This window comes from Trichechus manatus, unplaced genomic scaffold (genome assembly GCF_000243295.1).
Source record: "Trichechus manatus latirostris isolate Lorelei unplaced genomic scaffold, TriManLat1.0 scaffold00071, whole genome shotgun sequence".
Lineage (NCBI taxonomy): Eukaryota > Metazoa > Chordata > Mammalia > Sirenia > Trichechidae > Trichechus > Trichechus manatus.
The window spans coordinates 3,017,503-3,033,952 of record NW_004444007.1 but is presented as its reverse complement, the minus strand read 5'-3'; the positions used below and the strand labels follow the sequence as shown (position 1 = coordinate 3,033,952).

The 16,450-nt window shown below is 35.7% G+C and overlaps 1 protein-coding gene across 7 annotated transcripts in view; it reads right to left on the bottom strand.

Moving 5' to 3' along the window:
• Window positions 1–16,450, bottom strand: part of LOC101351339 (B cell scaffold protein with ankyrin repeats 1) — a 242,724-nt gene that overhangs the window by 123,244 nt on the left and 103,030 nt on the right. The gene's annotated exons all lie outside the window — the stretch shown is intronic.

The window sequence follows — 16,450 nt, the reverse complement described above, 5'->3', positions numbered from 1 at the left end:
TGTTAGAAGATACAGTGGAAGAAAGACTTCATTTAAAATAGCGAAAAACAATCGAATGCTGAGGAATAAACTTAACAAGAACGAGCAAAACAAAACAAACAAACAAAAAATGTAAAAGTATTCTTAAGAACCAGCTAGAAGTCTTGAGGAGGAACGGAATGGCATACTGTGCTCTTGAATAGGAAGTCTCAGAAGCATAAGGACGTCTATGTTTATTTATAAATAAAAGCAACCCTATTAATGTTTTATTTTTCAGAACTACACAAGATTTTTCTAAAGTGTGAAAGAAATAAATCAGAATATCCAGGATAACTCTGAAAAAGGACTATGATAGCAGAACCAGCCTCACCAGATTAAAACACACTAGAAAGACTCATTTATGAATAGAAAGAGCAAAGGAACAGAAGCACAGAAGTTGACCAAAATACGTATGAAATTTTACTATGGGAAAATAGTGGCACAGCAAATCAGCAGGGAAAATGAACTAGGCAATTGCTGGGACAATCAGATACCATTTGGAAAAATAAATGGATCCAAACCTCACTCATTATAACAGGATAAATTTCAAATGGATAAATTATTTAAACGTTAAAAAATCAAAAAAAATAAAAGTTATAAAAGAAACATCGCGGAATTCTTTTATAATCTCTTCAATAATATTTCTAACATTGCGTAGCAAAAAAAAAAAAGTAATGTAAGTAAAGTTGAAAGACAAATGAGGAACTGGAAAAGTTGTTTTTTGTAACTTATAGACAAAGTGCTAATCTCCCACAAATCTCAAAATTGAGAAGCAAAAGACTAATAGTCCAAAGACAATAACAAAATGGACAAAGAAGATAATCAGAGTGTTCACAGAAAATGTCATACAAAGGATATGAAAACATATGAAATGATGTTTCATCTTATTCATAATAAGAAGTGACATATCATTTTACCCCTATGAAAATGGCAAAATTCTAAAAGTTTGAGAATTCATAGCAAGGAAATCAGATATTCTTCCTCATTGACTGTAAAGGTATAAACTGGTCCACCACTTCTGAAGGACAATTTGGCAGTCTCAATCACAATACATATATTTATGTAGATATTTACATAACAAATATATTCTATCAATTCTCCTTTGTGGCGGTTATGTTCTAAAAAGTCACCGAAAACAATGAATTAGGAAATACTGAATTAGGAAAACTGAAAGGTTGCTCCTAGAGGAAATAAAGGGTTAGGTTCCAGTAAGTCTTTAGTCACAACGTATTTATAAATTAATCAATCCATAACCTTGTTTTGCATGTGTTTCTGTTTAAAGATGATTATTTAACATATCTTGTTGACTCATTAACATTGAACTCATGGCCAACAGCACTGAAACTCATGCCCGAACAAAGCTAACACATAGTTTTTTTCTCCATAAGGCACATAACTACCCTCTTGCTGTTAGGAGCATTAGACACCACTTCAGCACTATGCTTGGAGGCCAATTTTAATAGCAAAAAGCATGACAATGCAAAAACCATGGCATTACATAGACCACAAAAAGGACACTTTGTTTACAGTATGAGAACTGAAACAAGAAGGCAGAGAGTTGCCAATTCAGTCTCAGCTGGGAATGTGCATGTGGGGATGGGGGAAGATTCAAATTTTCCCCTGCTCTGTGCATGTCCATGAATGACTGCATTGATTTGGAGCTACAAATAAATTTTGGCAAGTAGGTAAATTCACAAATACAGAATCTATGAACAGTGACTGTATTTGCTATATATATTTACTACATGTCATATATTTATTTTATATTTGTATATATTTATTATAGTATATATATCTATATATTATAAGGATCCCTGGTGGTGCAATAGTTAAGCACTCAGCTGCTAATCAAAAGGTCTGTAGTTCAAACCCACCAGCAGCTCCTTACAATGCTGATAATAGACATGAAAAAGAGACATTTAATAGTGCAAGTCATTTGGAGCTTATCAAATACAGCTAGATATTTTTCTTCCACAGAACAATAAAGGGTTGTTTACTGTTCTTTCTGTTTCTGGATTATATCCATAGTTTTATTGCTTTCCTTTGAAATCATTTATACAAATTAATCTTACATGGGCCAAAACCAAAGCTCTACAATTTCAAACACTACCAGAGGCAGTCAGCTTTTCCTTTAAAAAGCATTTGCTGCAGTGAGCTATAACAATACTACCATTCTTTTTCAAAGAACAGGTTTTGGCACTGGCTTTTATCTTACCTAAATTTATCCCTCCTTGTCTTATATTTCACAGATATGTTGGGTATCAATGTTATAAAACTGATTTTGCCTAACATTTGCATTACTACTTCTTTTGCATGTCCTATACTCTTCGATAACTCATTAAAAAAGACATTAAGATGCAAAAAAAAATGGGTTATTCCAAATGTAATTATGAGCCAGCCTCTTTGCCAAATGACATCTACCGATTTTACATTTAAGTAGGAAAGCTGAAGCTTGAAAGCAAAGCTTGAACAATGCGTTACCATGCTGATAAAAACAAATGTAAGAGTAACCCAAATTTTGAAATTTAGTGATATTAGGTGTGACATACATTTCCTTGTTTTCCAAAAATGTGTTTCATCCAGATGTGTCTTTCAATGGGAAAAATATTTTAAACAGAATTCCGTGTCATTAAATAAGAAAATTAACTAAATGGAACAATATTTTTATTACAGTCAAGCCATTACACTCTTTTTTTTTTAATTGGGAAGACATAGAATAAACTGTGATAAACCATGGCCACTAATATCTAAGTTTTCCCAGAAGAGTTCAAAAATATAACCAAGAAAGCTTTCTAACTTTCCTGTAAATCTGGAGGTATCTGAATAGGAGCTAAATGAATATATGTCAGTGTTACTTGGGAATTAAAATTTTGGGAGAAAGTTGGAATAGATGACTACCTCTAAGGTATATCAATAATCGCATCTATTATTTATTGACTAATTAATATATTCCAGGCATGTCATACATATTATTATAATTACATAGTGAATTGTTTAATTGTGGTTTAATGTCTCCTTCCATAGAATTTAATATTATGAGGGTAGGAATTGGGTCTGTCTTGTCCTTTGATCTAACATAGTGCCTGGCACAAAACAAGATTTTTTTGTACTTTTTAAACTTTTTTTGTACATGCTTGAAAACAACAGAGTAAAACAAACAAAAAATCGTATGAAGTAGGTGCTATTACTCTCATTTTTGCCAACCAGAAAACTAAGGTACAGAGGTATTAAGCCATTTCTTAGTAGCACATGGATGAGTTGATGTTTGTATTCACTTCTGCCTAACTCTTAACTACTGCATGCTACTACCTTCCAGTGATTCTAAGAACTGTTTATTATTTGCAGTCATAATGCTCAAAGATTGTCAAGCATGACATTTAGGAGTGGACATTGAGTAGTTCAGATTGACTAGATTGTAAAAGAGTGGGAAGATGAGAAATAATTTTGGGATTAAATTAGGAACAGAAGAAGCTGGAAAGATATGAATGGAAGAAAGTGAATTTTATTCTGTAGGTAGAAGGACATGAAGGTTTTTAGGCAGAGGAGTGAAAGATTCATCTGTCAGCAAATCTCAACATCTTAACAGATAACATTAATGAATGGCATGGTGCACATATGTATGTATGTCCTCATTTTGCTCACTGTAGGCAACTATAATAGGCTATGTCAGATCCATAGCCACTTCCTTATTAACACTGGAGAAATATCAGAACTAGATTCACAACTGGGATTCAGACTAAAATTGAAGTATCTGACCTAATACATAGATGAGAGACCTATAGAGGTCAAACTGCTGGGAGAGCTAAGATAAACTCTAAGAGAAACAATTACTATAAATGAAAAAATATTTCACATTTGAGGATTTACTGAACACTGAGTGCAGAAATGTCTTACTAAGAAAAGTACCCTCACAGTGCGAGATATCCAAACACCAACCACACCACCATCTAATACCTAGAGAACTGGTAACTGAGAAATAAGAATTTATTTCACCACCCTAACTCCAGAAAAAGGCAAGCCACAAAGCTGAGCAAATAAAAAAGTGAGAAGCTTCAGGCAAGTGCAATGGAAGCAGTACAGATTATAGCACCTCCATTTACTCCAGTGGAGGTCAAGATTGGTGTCTGAATGTTTGGGTGAGCACATCTGTCCTGACCCTGCACTCCCTACTCCCAGAGGCAGGCAAAAAGAGCAGCAGCTGAAACAAAGGACATCAAATCCCTTACTGTGGCTCTGATGTTGTGACAGCTCTTCTTTCCAAAATAAAACTGAAGAATGACCAGAAGGCTTGCAGGTAGGAAATACTGATCAAGGAAATCTGGGAACAAACACTTAAGAATACTTTACTACCTTATGATCCCAAACTGGTAAGACCTAGAGTACACTTAGGTTCTGTGCATATGTTTTTTTTTTTTTTTTTTCTCTAAAAGCTTTATAAAGACTATGAGAGTGAATAAAAATAAAATCAGTGAATGGATTTTTATTATTCTGAATTGATTAGCATCCTAACACTGAGGTTTAACAGGGCTACAATCCAGTTCTTGCTTAGTCATAAATAAACCACATAAAATTGATCAAGTCACATTACCTTTTGGGGCCTTAATTATCTCATTTATAAAATGATTGGGTTGAGTTTTATGATCTTTGAGGAACTTTCTTGCTTTAAAATGCTGTGATTCTAAAAATAAAGTCCATTGTTATTTGATTAGGAATTACAGTTGGGTAAAATGGAATCACCAAAATTTCATAGCTTTTCTTTTGTTCAAAAGCACTACTAAACTTTTTTCTAATATAACTTTCAAGTATACTTTCTAAATGTGTCTTTTAAGTAGAATTTTTAAAATATTTATTTTTCATTGGGATTTGTTGTAATTCAAGAAAAATATTTGATTGTTAAAAAAAAAACAAAACCCACTGCCATAGAGTCAACTCTGACTCATAGTGACCTCATAGGGTTTCCAAGGCTGTAAATCTCTACAGAAGCAGACTGCTGTATCTTTCTCCCATGGAGCTGCTGGTGGTTTCAAACCTCTAACCGTTTGGTTAGCAGCTGATGACTTTAACCACTGCACCACTAGGGCTCTTTGTTTGATTATTAGTGAGTACATATTCATTTTTATGCACATTAAATAGACATCTATCTTTAAAATAGCAATTCTTATAATAGTTTTGTCACTTTTCTTTACAGACAATGGAGAAAGTATAGAAGTGACTCATTTTGAGGCAAAGATAAGATTTTTTGGCCTGAGTATTGGAGGGTCTGACTCAGTATGGTAATTCATGGGATTTTGTTGATATAAGGTCAGAAAACATATGAAAGAAAGAAATTAGAGGAATACAGCTACTTCAGGAGTCTGGAAATAATGAATTCTTAAAATCTGCTATCCTGATCCTCAAATTTTCTTAATAATCAGTAATGAATAAGAATGGACCATATTACAAAAATATCATAATTTTATAAGTAACAACTGAGTATGAGATAACATAAAAGGACATAAACAGTAGCACTTAATGACCACAACGACAAGAAAAATTTTAAGGCTAAATTTGCATTAGTATATATTCTGAACATTGTCCAACTTGCTTCCTTTGGACCAGGGCTTTGAACAGGTTCCTTCTGGTTCAAACCCCTGCTGAGAAATTGCATTTCTAACAAGTTCCAGAGGATGCTAATGCTGCTGGTTAGGGACCAATTCTGAGAATCACTAGTAGATCAGTGTTTCTCGAAATTTATTACATGTAAGAATCATCTGAGGATCTTGACAAAATGTAGATTCTGATTCAGTACATCTGCAGTGAAAATGTAAATTCTCAGCAGGGGTTCAAATCAGAACAAACCAGTTCGAAGCCCTGCTTTGGACACATCATCAAGGAGGGATCAACTGCTAGAGAAGGTCATCATGTTTGGTGAGGCAGAGGGCCAGTGAAGGCGCAGGAATCCCTGAGTGAGATGGACTGACACAACAGCCTCAAGAATGGACTTGAACACGCTGGTAACTGTGAGAACGACATAGGACCGGGCAACGTTTCATTCTGTTGTACGTAAGGTCGCCATGAGTCAGAGTTGATGTTCCTCCTTTTGGGCACAACATAGGGTAGAGCTGTGCTTCTCTGTCCTCTTTGAGCTAGGCGTGTCTGTGTGGCTTGCTTTGTCAGGAAAGGTTACCAGCCAGTGTGTGATTCACCACATTCCCTTCCTCTTTCAGGAAGCGTGGAAATATGCATGGTGATAAGTCTCTGTCAGCCAGGGCCACTTAGTGACTATGATGAACAGACACTCCCAGACTAAACTGCACTCAACATGCAGTGTAAATGAGTGTGGTGTTAAGCCATCCAGAGTTTGGTGTTGTCGCTTACTACAGCCTAACCTAGACCGTACTGACTGAAACAGCATTTCTTGGAATTCAGGACTTGTCTCCACTCTCAACTACATGCATTGATCTTCATTAACTTAACACAATCCTAATGATTTTCACAACACTAAAGTAATTTTACTTTCTGATTCATAATATGATTAATTTTATTGTTATAGTAGAAATAAATTGAATATTTCAAGACCTTAAAATAATCGTACCTTGAATATTCCAATATGCAAGATTCACCCTGCATACAAAAAAGTGATACTATAAAATCTTTAAAAAAAATTGCCACCTTTGAAAAATACCTGTTTTGACTAAGCTTATAAATAATTTATCTCAATGTTACAAAACAATATGTGTATTAGTTGTTTAAAGAGAATCAAATTTGTTCTGTAAACCTTCCTCTAAAGCACAATAAAAATAAAAAAGTATTACTAGACTACTAAAAAAAGAAAAAAAATGATCTCATTAACATTACTCTAAAGAATAAGCATTTCAAAAGTAAAAGCCATAAAATTGAATAGACTCAGAGATAAAATTTTATGATATTCATATGAATCCTATGGCATCTTAGTGAGAATCAAATGAAATTTATAACCGAAAATGAAAAGATGATTTTTTTTCGCCTGTGAAGGGAGCAAACCTGGATTCTTTCTTACCTGAATTTTCCAATTCAGTTATCACATTAGCACCTAAAGCCAAAAATTGCCAAATCAACACTTTATTGTGTCTAAAATATTAAAGAAAACGTGAAGATGCCAAATCTACATATACCCACAAAATTAAATATTCCATTAAAATGACCGATCCAAAATCTCTTCAGCCATCTTTTTGTATATTATTCTTGTATATTCTTTGCCAGCAATAATCCAAGTCCTGGATAGTTCAGTATTTTCCCAGTTCACAGCAAAGTCTCAGACTTAGAAGATTAGTTTAGAAAATGGACAAATCTAACCCCCACTCTTGGCATCTTATGTTATTACTATTGATTTTCCCCGTGGCATTGAAGTATAGATCCAGAGACAGCTAAGCTGTATTTAGAATACTGAAAAGAGACAACAAAGAGCAACATCTCTAATTCACTGTTCATGACCACAGATACTTTAGGACCTAGGAAAACTAAGAACCTGAGATGTTTCTTTAAATGCCCTTCTCTGCAAGTTTATATACATACCAGGTGCTGAAAATTATTTACTGGATGAATTAATGTCTAACCAGATTCTTCCCTTTGGTTGGGGAGAATACATCATGAGAAAAGTTCTTTGAGAGAAGATGTTATGAAAAGAAAGAATAGCATATCTACATAAGGAAATTGGCAGTGTAAAGGAATAGAAGTTATCAAGCATCTTTGGTGGTTATAATCAGTCACTGGTTCCATTCTCATTGTAACAAGGCTTATACAGTCATTTACTCATCATTTATTCATTTAATAAATAGTGATTGATCATTTGCCAGATGCTATGATAAGTCTGTGCTCACTACTAAGGATACAAGGCAGAAACAGAAATGGAGCTTCATGGAGCTTACAGCCTATCAAAGAAGCCAGACAGTAAAACAAATAACAACTACAATTAATATAAATTGTTACCACCAACCACGAGCAAAACCACTTTCCATGTATTAGCTTCTTTAATTCTCACAATAATCTTATGAAGCAGATTCTATTATTAGCACTGCCATTTTACAGTTGAAGAAACTGAGGCACAGAAAGGATAACTGTCCCTGAGCAAATAACTACTAAGGGGCAGAGCAAAGTTTTGAACCAAACCAGTTTGCCTCTAGATCTCATTCTCTAACCACTGCATTCTACTGTTTCTCTAATAAACTGTCATGACAGCAATATCAGAGGAAATATAAAGAGCTGCATGCTTTTATGATGGGTGTAGAATCTAGAAGTGAGGCAAACTTTCATAAAGAACATATCTTCAAACTGAGATCTGACGGAGCCAGTTACCCAAATAAATATTTTATATTACTCACTTACCAAACGGAATAAAAGGGGAAATACAGTTAGCTAAACATGTGTAATGACAATCTAAGTTTATCTCCATAACTATTTATATAATATTTCATAGGAAACAATCTTAGACAGACACTTTCATCATTTCAGAAGTGCGTGTGTGTGAGGTCAGCACTTCCTTATAAGTACTCCAGAAGACTTTTCCATTGGCACCCCTGAAAATGTGTTAAGAATAAAGCAGGTTAAACCATTAGGGAGCCATGTTCATTCTTTGAGGCGTCTAGGCTAACAAAAAGTGCATTGCACCGGAATGTTTCCATTTTTAGGTATCTACGTTATCAAGATGAAGCCCTCATAATGACAAGTCAACAGCACAGGGTCAGACTAGAATCCTGGTAAGGCATAACACAAGAGCTAAAGTTTAAAGTATATCAGATTCAGGGTCACATAGCATTAATGACAATCCATTACTGCACAACAAGCTATCCGAGACCACAAAATTATGTGTCGTAGTGGAATTTTGCTATTATCAGTCCATTGCTGGCAATCTCACTTTTAACTCAGAAGCAGAGGATGAAATGAGATAAACTTACACACTCTATAAAGAATAAGCTAGTGAAAATGTAGGAGGTATTACACATATTCTAAATCACTCCTCTGCTCCTTCTTTGTGAGAAATGTTGTACTGTTTGAGTAAGTTGTTTAGAAATATATTTGGGCTTTTAAGAGGGAAATGTTTAAAGTCAAGAAGAAAGAAAGGCACTAACAGTTAATTCTGTCCTCATCACAGAGAAATAGAACAGCAAACCAATAACTTGATTCAGTTACACTCTTGCCATTCAGTGAGGTCTTTGACATAAACCAGAATTATTACATGAAAAGGAAGCAGAGAAATAATTTTAATATCATTTAATAATCTTATTTTAATATTTACTATTTAGATTCATTGAATGTGTTCTTTCACTTGTTTAAATAATAACCAGGTTGAATCAATGAAGCAATATTTTTAATGACATTTAATAGGAAAAGTAAAGAGCTATGTTGTTAAAACCCTTCATTGTTAAATCATTTCTAATACTGGTAACATAGCTCTTTAACAGAACAGTGAGTTTAAACTGAATAGCTACGTAGAATTAGGGATGTCAGTTAGTTTTTCCATTGCACAGTTTTGCTATCTTTAAAATGGACTTAATATAATAATACTGTCTTTTCCAACTCATTTCCAACTGATTTCATAATATCAACCACCAAAAACTGAGCTAGATCACATGTGACCCAGGGGATTTCCACGTAATATAAAAAGAGCAAGTGACCTCAAGAGGGTAGGAATGCAATGCACAATGACTATTTTCCATCACTACAGGAGAATTTACCATTTCCTGGAATTTCTACATCATGAAATAGTCTATTTACTTATAACCCATTCCCATGAAAAAAATATTTCAGACAACAGAGTTTAGTGACTAAGTAGATTTCAGTGGCTAAGTGAGCAAGCTCTGGACTTAGTAATGTTTAAATTTCAACTTTGTCACTTATTAACTGGGTGACTTTGGGCCAGTTTCTTAATATAAGCTGAAGTTTCCTATTCTGCAAAACAGAGATCATAGTGAAACCTACTCTAAACTTTTTTGGAAGACTAAGTATTTCTATAAATACTTTAAATAAAAGTCAAGCATAATTTTAGATGAAAAGATACTAGCTAAGTTGGTTTTACTGCCTGTAATAAACATGGTGGTTTTGGGCTGATTTCTAAGTTTTATCATATGTCTAACATTGGTGTGGCGCTCCTCAGTACTGCAAATGGTTAGCGTGCTCAACTGCTGACAGGTTGATGGCTTGAGTCCACCCAGAGTTGACTTGGAAGAAAGGCCTGGTGATCTTCTTCCCAAAATCTGCCACTGAAACCCTGTGGGCCACAATTCTGCTCTGACACACATCGGTTCACCACGGGTTTGAATCAACTCGATGGCAACTGGTTGTTTTTGTTTTATTTTTTTTTAATGTTGGTGCATCGAATTTCTACCAAATGGATCAGTGATTCTCAATCTTTTTTCCTGTTTTTGATACATTTTGGTTGATAGAATATTTGATACCAACTTGAAAATGAAAAGACACAATATCTCTGTGTCCAACAGAGTCTATAAAGACACCTGGATTTCACTCTCAGCATCGTCTCTTGCCCAGACAGTGCTCTTCTGTGTACGGAGAAAGCTCGATTATTCTTGGGTTACACCTTTAAGTTACATTATTTTTCTTGCCTTTTACTTTTCCTGATTTATAGCACAATCTACACCATGGCAACGAACAACACCAAAAACAACACGTTGTTTAATAGTTCACCTCAGTGTTCCATCTGGTCATTTATTGTCTGGCAGCACACCTGTGAAGATTCACTACACACCTGCAATCTGTGACGGACTAGTGACAAACCGTGAACCAGTTACTAGGGGCTGCATGTGCAGAATCCTACTACGTGAAAATCTTTTTAAGTGGTCAGACAAAAACATAAGAAAATCGTATTTCCTTCTCATATTTCACTCTCAGTTGAACCTAAGGAAAGGTTAACCAGATTTTACAGATTTTTCCTTACCAGCTATTTATTTTTCTCAAAGCAAACATTATCTATTTGAGGAATATGATGTGGTCATCAGAGATTTCCCAAGTGGGGATTGTGGAGACTGGAAGGCTATGTGAACATTTTAGGTGTAAATTAAATACAGTGAGTGAGACAATGTCTATCTTTGCTGTTTCCATTTTCTAAATAATTAAAATGTCAAGCTACATTCGCCTGGAGCAACAGAAAAAAAAGGCGAGTTAGGAATAGGAGAAAGAAATGGAATATGTGGCTAATTGCCTCCATGAACAACCGCCTCCTTTGCCATGAGATCTGAAGAACTGGATTGTGTGTGATTACTGAGTTACTGAAGATTTTGACTAAAGATTCCATGGAAGAATCCTGATCAAAAGGGGGAAAATGCAGAGCTACAATTTTGAATTCTTATGGAATCCAGAATTTCTGGAGCCATGGAGGCTAGATGAACCCCTAGAACTATTACCCCGAGATAATCTTTAAACTTAAACCAAAAATAGCCCTGAAGTCTTCTTAAAATCAAACAGTAGTTTAGCTTAACTAGTAAAGAATGTCTGCCTTAAGCATTATGCTCTTTTAAGGCCTATCTATACAGGATCAGGAGGTCTGATGGTACAGTGGTTAAGAGTTCATCTGCTGACCAAAAGGTCAGCAGTTCGAATCCACCAGCCAGTTACTCCTTGGAAATGCTATAGGGCAGTTCTACTCTGTCCTATAAGGTGGCTATGAGTTGGCATCAACTTGACAGCAATAGGTTTGTTTTTTTTCATATACGGGATCAAACTGACAAGAGTAACTCAAAGGATTAGATAGCAAACTTAGGGGGCAGGGAGTTTATGTTAATGGGGGAGGAACAACTCAGAAAAGGAGGGTGAGAATGGTTGTATAACTCGAAGAATGTAATCAATGTCACTGAATTGTACATGTAGAAAATGTTGAATTGGTGTATGTTCTGCTGTGTATATTCTCAACAACACACACACAAAATGCCAAAGTACAGAGGCTAAAATGACTTTTTCAGAATGAAGGTATAATCTAAAATGAGGCTAAGAGTGTTTATTTCCGGGTTTGCTGTTTGGTTCCTGCTGATGTTTTCCCCGCTCAGGGATAGTGGTGGTAATAGGACACAGATACAAAAAGATTATAAGGATTGGGGACTGCTCATTTCTGAAACTTTTCCACAGCTAATTTACTTAGATTTTCTCATTCCTGACTGTCATAGGTAATTGGAATAATATTTTACCGTACAATTGCCAAACTTTCTTTCCTCAACTATTCCTAAACCCTAAAATTATCTCCATAACCCTAAACTTCATTCTCAGTAAGTTCACTATAACAACAAAGATGACAACAGTGGCTATTTATTGAATTTCTGACGTGTACCAGCTCCTCTAATCCTCACTACAGTCCTGTGGGATAACAGGGCCTGACATGCAGCAGAAATTCAAAGATTCAACCTAGAGTTAGGTAGTACGGTAGGATCTTGTAGGAAGAAATGGAGGCTTAGAAAGATTAAATCATTTACCCAAGGTCACAATGCTAGTACAATGTTTTAAAACTCCAAGTTGTCTGATTGAAAGAACTGGACTCACTACTCTGCCTCTCTAATCTAACAATATATTCAGATGCAGTTTTACTTAAACTCACCTGTATCTCTTCCTCTCCAGACCCAGTGTAATGCAAGAGCAAGGAAGGCATCTTATACTTGAAGCTACTTTAGCAGCTAAAACTGTTCTGTACATATAACAGACCCTTAATACACACTCCTCACACAAGAGCTTAGTTGGCAGAGAACTGAAGATCTTTGCAGATCTCTGATTACATGAACTTTGTTGGAAAATTAGCACGTTGGGAGGAAATCTGAAATGATACCCTACATGGTGTAGAAGAGTGGTAACAACACTACTGTCTCCCCTCTTTTGCCTCCTGCTAAGGTAAATCTGTTTCTAGTCCATCTGCACTTAAAAAATAGTGGTGTCTTTCATTCAAGAATATAATTCTCTAGACTCTACCTACACTTGTATCCTTAGCCCAATAAATTTTGACTCCAAATTTAGTAAGGGGACTGTTCACTACTAAAATGACTATTTGCCACAATGAAATGTTTTAAGACGAAAACTTTTAGGGATATAGCATTTGAAAATGTTAGAGTATCTGGAATTCAAGACAGTGTGTTATATTAAAATTGCTTTCTTTATTGACTAGAATATTTTTAGTTCATGTAACATTTATTGAAACACTTTTAGCTACCTATATTAATCAAATATCTGAAACTTCATTTTTATCAATATTCTTCTCATTATGCCAACTTTTAAATTAATTTATCATTACCTGTCTAGGCATTTTCATTAGCCAGAGACATGATTTCCTTCCAATTTCACTTATATTAGCAAATGTGGTAATACAAACTTTCAAGGTAAATACAGAGACGCAGATAGGACCCTGGTATGATCCTGTTCTCTGTATTTTGATCTGATTTCCAGAGGACACAGTGCATGCATCTTTATCAAATACAAGAAACTTCAAGCCATTCCTTAGCATACAGAGAGGTCTGTGGTAGAGACTGCTCTCCTTCTGATGAGATCAAATCTCAGACATTATCTCACAACAGTTTTCTTTGTCTGTTTCCAGAAACCTTCAACACTTACAAACGTCTGGGAAAGGAGCATGGTTTTTCATCTATTCTAAATTACTACTATCACATTTGGATGTTCCTGTTCTCAATAAAATTTTAGCATCATATCATTTTCAAAATACTCCTTCATTATTTTGCAGTCAACTTTTCTCTTGCTCTCTCATAAGTAAGATTTTTATCTGTTTGGATCTCCCTCTCTCTGCCTCCTACATAAAAAAATTCTCCCGCATTTACACGACATGTGAGGAAAGAATCCTTACTGATTTTTTTTTTCTCTGTAATTCCTTACAACTCTAAAGCTTTCCATTTCACATTTAAATTGTTCTGATCTTCTTCTTGACCAGTGTCCCTGTACTTTTGTTCTCTGGGGGCACAGATCCCATCTGTGCGAGATACAGTTTTTTGTAAGGCCTTTGACCAAAAGTAAAACTGTTGGAGTTAAAACCAAGCTCCCAATTTGGTAACCTTCAGCATGTATAACTGGATGGCAACCTAGTGTATCTGAGGAAATATTTTTCTTTTGTGGTTAAGGATGTGAAAAAATGTACCCATCCAGGAGTTGTAACGCAACTTTTCTGTGAAAAATGTACTGAGAAGTGTGTGCCTTTAAGAGAACCCATATTTAAGAAAAATGTAACTTTTTAGTGTTAATTTGCATATAGCCAATAAGCTGCCACTTACAGCATTCTGTGCCAGCATTTTGTTTCCAGCATTCTTTGACTGTATTTTATTCTAGCCTGCCACTTGTTGCACTCTCCGCCTGCATTTTATTCCCAGAAACCATTATACACTCTTGCTAAATGACGTACGTAATTGAGAACCAATCAGAACTGCCTTGGCCCTATATAAACTTGTGCCCAAGACTCTCTCTCCCCCCAAAAACAAACCGGAACACGCTGTGGTTTCGTTTCTATGAGCCATGTTGTTGCCAGTTCAAACTGCCTTTTAAAAAACCGTAATAAACCTCTTTGATTTATACTACCTTGGTTGTATTACTTCAAAGGGGCAACATCGCACTGTTACTTCTATGGTTCTCTCCCTGCAGCCAAGGGAACATCTTGTAAGGTGGTTAACACTTCATTATCTGTATCTACTGTAGAACAGCTGGCAGGGAGCGTGAAAGCTCATTTCTGTCCACTGGTAGATTCTGCAGTCTACCTGTGAGGCCATTTTTTGGTCAATAAAGGAAAAGGAAAAAGTAACTTTTCTGTACAATTCCATTTCACACCTGTATTTTTCTACGTAGACTCATATCTATCCAAAACATCTTAGAGAATCTGTAAGGTCAGAGTGCCATTTGAGCAGTCACATCATAATGTTACTTCCACTCTGTGCCTAAACTGAACATACCATTTTCATTTGGTGCCTGTTGAGCAGTTATTTGGCAAATGCCTTCCAGCATTGTGTGGCTTCCCTGTCTACTTAAACATTTGTCATGTAACACCTATGCCAAAAAGTTAAATAAAATTATGTCTTGCCTGCAATTTGAATTGCAGTAAATATATCTTTTGACATAATCCCCAATAAATTATTGCTGTCTCCCAGCTCTCCCCCAACCTAGCCTCTTGTGTGGTGATTTCTTCTTCTTTGTGTATCTTACCTTGACAAGAAATATACGTTACAAAGATTGTGTGAACCTTTTTTTTCTCCTCAAAGACTCATGCTTTCCCTTGCTTAACAGCGTTGCCCTTCCTTCTATGGAGGCTGTAGCCAGCTTTATCCCATCTCTTGTCTTCTCTAATGCAATGTGTCTGCAATTGGTTGTTGAAAAACAGTTCTAAGTTTCATGTTCTTGAACCTCATTCCGAATCATCCTAAAAGTCCTTTGTTTCCACACTGCAGTTTCATTTTACTTGACTTCTCCCAACACCCTTCTTCCTTTTATTTCCCCAGTTACCTTCCAAACCTGCTCCTTCAGCCTGGTCCTTTCCTCATGAGTAAGAATTAAGACTTAAACCAAAAGAGGTGGCACATAAGAGTGGAGTGCAGACAGCCTGTGATCCGAAGCCTGGTTCTAGTTTAAATGAGCTATGTGACCTTAGGCACTTTTGGAACAGCAATATCTTTTTTAGTAATACAACAAAATTAGGATAATTGTAGAGACCTTGTGGGTTTACTGAATTTAATGCTCTTTTCTCTGGACTTTTCACCCGTTTATTTTCTCTGAACACCCATTTTACACACCGTCTCCGCAGTTTGATTAAATCTATCACTCCGTCCTCTCTGCTGGTCTGTACGTCTCCAGTTTTCTAGCACCACACTGACATTGCTGCATGTTTATGATTTTTCTAGAGACAGCACTGTGAAGCGATTGTGAATGTGAATTGGGGAGCCAGAAACTTGGGTATGAATCCTGGCTCTAAATTGCTGGGTATCCTTTGTAACTTTCACGGACTTTCTGTGTCTCAGTTTCCTTACCTAAAAAAAGAATTAAAAAACCCTAGAAATTAATGGAATTTATACGACAACATTGGTAGATCATCAGTAAACTCAATGGGTGCCCAATCATCTAGGTCTATCTCACTGGGTGTCCAACCAATGTGACTAACATCAGGGAGCTGATGATTTTGCAGAGAAGATCCACAATGCAATGGTATTATAAGACCCACTTGCTGAGACCTGAGGTTCATGCACCATAAAGGCTGTTGCTTTAGAGGCACTGTGTGTGGCTTTATAGAGAACAGCGCCTAGCACTTGTAGCGTCTTAGCAAAGAGGCTATCCTAAATAAAGAATAGGTTGACATAAATAAAAATCAGCATCAAATTCTCCTTAGATCTCAAATAAACTTTGTTTTAGTGTTATTGTACACTTTAATTAAGAAGAAATATATTTTAACATCACCCAGAACGTATAACACTGTCACATTTGCTTGAATCCAGACCTAGTT